Genomic DNA, 7,276 nt, shown 5'->3' with positions numbered 1-7,276 from the left:
AGAGAGAGAGAGAGAGAGAGAGAGAGAGAGAGAGAGAGAGAGAGAGAGATCGAGTATGAGAATGTGTGTTTGGATTTAAAATGTCCTTTTGAAACCTCAAAGCCCACATCCAGTTATACTCTTCTAACAAGGCCATACCTCCTAATTCTTCTGAAATAGTGCCTAAAATGTTTTGAATGTGCTTGGCCTATGGAAAGTGACACTATTAGGAGATGTGGCCTTGTTGGATTTGGTATGGCTTGTTGAAGGAAGTGTGTCACTTTGTAGGTAGGCACTGAGATCTCCTAGTGCTTAATCTCTACCCAATGCAGAAGAGAGGCCCTCCTCCTGGCTCCATGCTAAAGACAAGTCTCTGTCTCTTCCTTTCTGCCTTTGGATCAAGATGCAGACCTTTCAGCTTCTCTTGTACTATGTCTGCCTACATGCTGCCATACTTTCTGCCATTACGATAATGGACTGAATCTCTGAAACTGTAAGACAGACCCAAATAATGTTTTCCTTTTAAGAGTTGGGTGTGGATGCTTCAGTCCTGCATTGAGGAGGGAACAGGATGATTGTGGGAGCTGGAGGGAGAGGGGGATATGGGAGAGAGAGTGAGAAGGGAGAGGAAATAAGAGGGCAATATCAGGAACTGGAAGAGATGTTTGAGAAGTACAGAGGGGTCAGGAAATTGAACAAAAATATTTATCAGGAAGGGTAAAGAACTGGAGGATCCCAGAAACCAGGCAAATGTGAGACTCCCAGGCCCCAATGGTGATGACTTTAGCCAAAATGCACAGGGAATGGGGAGTTAGAACCTGTTGAAACCACCTACAGTAGATAGGCACAGCCCCTGGTCAGGGCACAAGGCCACCCACTCATCTCAAAGTTTTTACCCAGAAATGTTCCTGTCCAAAGGAAGAACAGGGGGAAAAAATGGAGCAGAGACTGAAGGAAGGGCCAACGGGAACCTGCCCCACCTAGTGGTCCATCATGTCTGCGGACACCAAACCCAACACTGTTGCTGTGGTCAAGAGGCACTGGATGACAGGAACCTAGTGTGGTAGTTAGTTCCTTGGGAGGTCCAGCCAGCAAATGACCAATGCAGATGTGGATGCTTGAAGCCAACCATCAGACTGAGTTTAGGGAACCTAATGGGGGAGCTAACAGAAGGACTGGAGTAGCTGAGAGAGATTGCAACCCCATTGGAAGAATAACAAGCCTGGCCTGATCACCCAGTTCTCCCAGAGTCTAGACTACCAACCCAGAAATGTACCTGGAAGGATCCATGGCTCCAGATATGTATGTAGCAGAGAATAGCCTTGCCTGACAGCAATGGGAGGGAGGCCCTTGGCCCTGGGGAGTTTGATGCCCCAGAGTATGGGGATGCTGGAGCAGTGGGGTGGGGAAAGTGTGGGTGGTTGGAGGGAACACCCTCATACAGGCAAAGGGAAGGTGGGAGGGTGGATGTGGGATGGGAGGTGGTGCAAGGGTAACCAGGAAGTGGGATATCATTTGAGATGTAAAGGAATGGAATGATTAATTAAAAAAGAGAGAGAGAAGAGTTGCCTTGGTCATGGTGTCTCTTCACAGCAATGAAACCCTGAGACCAGTGCATTCAAATCTATGAACCGATGGGGGCCATTCTTGTTCAAACCACCACACATGGAAAAGTTAGAAAAGCAAAAAATTAAGTTTAAAGTATGAGCAGAAAATATATAATAGAAACCAAAGTGTGGCAGAGGGGGAGGGGCTAGGCAGGGGAAGCAGAGCAATATAACTTTGAACGATGCTTAAAATAGTAACAAAAAAATCCCTAAAACTCATCAAAGAAAGAGAAAATATATACAAAACAATTTTAAGTAAGTAAATGATATATAACTGCCAGCACAAATTTTTAAAATAAGTGAATTCAGTGATCTATTTTATCTACATCATACATAGAAATAGGGATGGGAACACCTACAGGAAAAGTGAATAAGAAACCTGACTATTCAACGAGTAAATGAAGAGATATGGTTTCTTCTTAAGAAGAAACATGTGATGATTAATCTCATCTGTTAAATTTATAAGATCAAGAACCACTTAGAAAACAGACTACTAGTCGTGCCTGTGAGGGATTATCTTGATTAGGTTAATTGAGGTGGGAAGACCTGCTTACTGTGAGTGGTGATATCCCCAGGGCAGCACCCTTAACTATCTAAAATATTAAAAAGTATCTGAGTGCCAGCATTCATTGTATTCTTCTTATTGTTTGTGGGTATGGTATGTAAAGCTGCATAAAGCTCCTGCTTCCTTGACTTCCCCACAGTGTTGAACTGGATCTTTGTAAAGGATTTTATCACAGGATCAAAAGAATAACTAAGACACAAAGAGATGTAAATTAAATACAAAAATACATTTTCATATTTTAGCATATTTGCCTTCATTTCACTTCTATCAGGTTCTGTTTACATAGAAATTGAATCTTTTTTCCTTTTATTGAAAACAGATTTTTTCATATAATATATTATGATTACGGTTTCCCCACCCCCAACTCAATCCTGTTCCTCCCTACTTTTCCTTGTATCCAGATATCCTTTCTATCTCTCCTTACAAAACAAAAAGGTATCTAAGAAATAATAATAAGATGAATCAAAAACAAATTAGAATATGACAAAATAACAACACCACACACACACACACATGCACACACACAAACAAACACACACACACACACACACACACACACCAGCCAAATTAAAAACACAATAAGTACAAAGATGCATGAAAATCCCTTTTAAAAGAAAAACAACAATGAATTGAAGCCCATAACATAAATATGAAGAACCTATAAGGTAGAAAAATAATCAAACAACAACAAAAAGAAAAACCAAAATAAGAAAATTACTTAACATTATGAAACAAAGAACCTCCAAAGATGCCAGTTAATTAATTTTGTATGACCATATAATTGGACATGGGGCCTACCTTTAAGAGTGGTTTGTTTGCCCAGTAATATTTTCTAGGAGAGAATTAAATTTTTGCTTGCAAGTGGATATCAACTGGCAATAGCTTCTGGGTGAAGGATGAGGATATGTGTCAATTTCTCTCTTCAGCTTTAGGACCCAATTTAGTGCAGACCAGTACACATCTTGTGCATACTGCCACAGTCTCTGTGAGCTCACATCTCTACCAGCCCTGTTGTTTCTAGAAAGCCTGGTTTTGTTGGTGCCTTCTGTCTCCTCCTATGGCTCTTATGCTCTTTATGTCTATTCTTCTAAAGAAATCACTGAATACTGATAGGAGTGATTTGTTGGAGACATCCCATATTGGGCTGAGTTTTCCAAGATCTCATACACTCTGCACATTGTCTGGCTGGGGTTCTCTGTATTTGTTCCCATCCATTGTAGCAAAAGCTTCCCTGATGATGGCTGAGCAATACATGATCTATGTGTATAGGAAAATGCAATTAGGAGTCATTTTATTGATGTATACCTTCAGCAGAGCAGTAGTATTTTATTATTCCCTAGGACTCTGGGCTATTTACTCTCAGGATCTTGGCCAACCAAGCAGTGTTTTGGATAGGTTCCATCTCATGGAGTGTGCCTTATTTCAAATCAGATTTAAGTTTGTTACTCCCACAAACATTGTGACATCATTATCCTAGCAATTGCAGGTAGGTCACCCTTGTAGATTGAAAGGTTTGTACTTGGGTTGACATTTTCTACCTGTCTTCTTTAGTAGTATGCAGAGAATCTTCCAGTACATGAATATTTGTTAATAGGACTGAAAGTTTTCTATATGGTAGAATTAAAGTTAGGAAAAGCCAGCCATAAACTAAGGTATGTGCATAGACATCCATGCATGTATACACACACATGCACACACACACACACACACACACACACACACACACACACCACACACACAGACAGAGAGAGAGAGAGAGAGAGAGAGAGAGAGAGAGAGAGAGAGAGAGAGAGAAGCTTTAGACACTCAAATAAAAGAATAGGTAGGAATTTTGGGTGCTTGATAAACATAGAAAAAGATATGTATTTTCATTAGTTTCTACAAAAGGGGAAATTAAAAACCAATATCATTCTGTGCACATACGTTAGAGAATATCATATAATAACAAGTGTCAGTTAAATTAAGGAGGAAGTATGATTCTTATAAATTAATAGTAGGTGCATATAATGGTAGACTAGCTTGTCAGAGCAATTACAGAAATGTCTAAAACATTGAAGATACATACAGCATACAAATCAGCAGTTCTATGTATGTATACTCTGAAAGATTTTAGAAATAACAATTTGTAGTTTCTCATTATTCTGTGAGACAGGAAATCAAACAGGACTCAGCCAGGAAGTTTTGTGTTTCCTATGGTAGCAGACATATTACATTCAGCCACATTCAACTGGTGGCTGAACAGACTGAAAAGTTCAAGAAATCTTAAGTCACGTATTCTAGTACCCTGGTGATCCTTTTTGTGTTCATTCTCCTTACGTGACTACATGAGTATTGTGGACTTCTTTAAAATGTATTGGTCTCTGATGCCTTATATCATATTTAAAGTATTCCAGGGAGTACAAAAAGTAACCATAGTCAACACTGACACAAAGAAACAACAGATGAATTATATAGACAAAAGTGATGACAAGAAAAGAAAATATGGGCAACAGGGAGACACCAGGGGTGCACATGAAGAAAATAGATCCTATGAAGACTTGAGGAGAAGATGTTCATTGACAAACCATGGAAAAGGTCTCAAAAGGAATCCATCCTGTCTAGACCTTGATGTTGGACTTCTAGTCTCAAGAATTGTGGAAAAATATATTTCTGTTGTGTAAGCTACTGAAACTACCAAACTACTACAGCATTCAACAAATTACCTCAACTAAGATTTGCACATTTTATTAGATCACCACAGACTAAGGCTGATCTTCAATAACAACATAAATAATAGAAAGCCAACATTCATGTAGAAACTGAAGAACAGTCTACTCAATAATAATTTGGTCAAGGAAGAAATAAAGAAAGAGATTAAAGACTTATTAGAGTTTAATGAAAATGAAGCCACAACATACCCAAACTTAAGGAGCACAATGAAAGCTGTCCTAAGAGGAAAATTCATAGCTCTAAGTGCCTCCAAAAAGAAACTGGAGAGAGCATACACTAGCACCTTGACAGCACATCTAAAATCTCTAGAACAAAAGGAAGCAAATTTACACAAAAGGAGTAGAAAGCGGGATATAATCAAACTCAGGGCTGAAATCAACCAAATGGAAACAAAAAGAACTATTCAAAGAATCAAACAAACCAGGAGCTTGTTCTTTGAGAATATCAACAAGATAGACAAAAACCCTTACCAAGACTAACTAGAGGGCACAGGGACAGTATCCTAATTAACAAAATCAGAAATGACAGGGAAACATAATAACAGAACCTGAGGAAATCCAAAACATCATCACATCTTACTACAAAGGCTATACTCAACAAAACTAGAAAACCTGGGTGAAATGGACAAATTTCTAGACAGATACCAGGTACCAAGCTTAAATCAGGATCAGATTAATGACCTAAACAGTCCCATATCCCCTAAAAATATAGAAGCAGTTATTAGTAGTCTCCCAAGCATAAAAAGCCCAGGACCAGATGGGTTTAGTGCAGAGTTCTATCAGACTGTCAAGGAAGACCTAATTCCAATTCTCCTAAAACGATTCCACAAAATAGAAATAGNAGGTACTCTACCCAATTCATTCTATGAAGCCACAATTACTCTGATACCTAAACTACAAAAAGACCCAACAAAGAAAGAAAACTTCACACCAATTTCCCTTATGAATATCAATGCAAACTCAATAAAATTCTAACTAACCAAATCCGAGAACACATCAAAACGATCATCCATCATGATCAAGTAGACTTCATTCCAGGGATGCAGGGATGGTTTAATATACAGAAATCCATCAACATAATCAAACAAACTCAAAAACAAAAAACACATGATCATCTCTTTAGATGCTTAGAAAGCATTTGACAAAATTACACACCCATTCATGACAAAAGTCTTGGAAAGATCAGGAATTCAACGGCCAAACCTAAACATAATGGAAGCAATATTCAGCAAAGCAGTAGCCACCATCAGACTAAATGGAGAGAAGCTTGAAGCAATCCCACTAAAATCAGGGACTAGACAAGACTGCACACTTTCTCCCTACCTATTCAATATAGTATTCAAAGTCCTAGCCAGAGTAATTAGACAAGAAAAGGAGATCAAGGGGATACAAACTGGAAAAGAAGAAGTCAAAATATCACTATTTGCAGATGATATGATAGTGTATATGAGTGATCATAAAAATTCTGCCAAAGAACTCCTAACCCTGATAAACAGCTTCAGTGAAGTAGCTGGATATAAAATTCACTCAAGCAAGTCAGTGGTCTTTCTCTACACAAAGGATAAACAGGATAGAGAAAGAAATTAGGAAAACAACACCCTTCACAATAGTCACAAATAATATATATATAAAAAAACCTTGGTGTGACTCTAACTAAGGAAGTTAAAGATCTGTATAGTAAGAACTTCAAGCCTCTGAAGAAAGAAATCAAAGAAGCTCTCATAAGATGGAAAGATCTCCCATGCTCATGGATTGGCAGGATAAATATACTAAAAATGGCTATATTGCTGAAAGCAATCTACAGATTCAATGCAATCTCCATCAAAATTCCAACTCAATTCTTCACAGAATTAGAAAGGTCAATTTGAAATTCATCTGGAATAACAAAAAACCTAGGATAGCAAAAATTATTCTCAATGATAAAAGAACCTCTGGTGGAATTCCTGACATCAAGCTGTACTACAGAGTAATTGTTATAAAAACTACATGGTACTGGTACCGTGACAGACAGGTAGACCAATGGAATAGAATTGAAGACTCAGTAATGAACCCACATCTATGGTCATTTGATCTTTGAGAAAGGAACTAAAACCATCCAGTGGAAAAAAAGACAGCATTTTCAACAAGTGGTGCTAGCAAAATTGGTGGTTATCATGTAGAAGAATGCGAATTGATCCATTCTTATATCCTTTTCGTAAGCTCAAGTCTAAGTGGATCAAGGAACTCGACATAAAACCAGAGACTCTGAAACTTACAGAGGAGAAATTGGGGAAAAGCCTTGAAGATATTGGCACAGGGGAAAAATTCCTGAACAGAACAACAATGGTTGTGCTGTAAGATCCAGAAACTACAAATGGGACCTCATAAAATTGCAAAGTTTCTATATGACAAAAGACACTGTAAATAAGACAAAAAGG

This window comes from Mus pahari, chromosome X (assembly GCF_900095145.1).
Source record: "Mus pahari chromosome X, PAHARI_EIJ_v1.1, whole genome shotgun sequence".
NCBI lineage: Eukaryota > Metazoa > Chordata > Mammalia > Rodentia > Muridae > Mus > Mus pahari.
The sequence above is the reverse complement of the archived record's forward strand: the minus strand, read 5'-3'. Positions refer to the sequence as shown.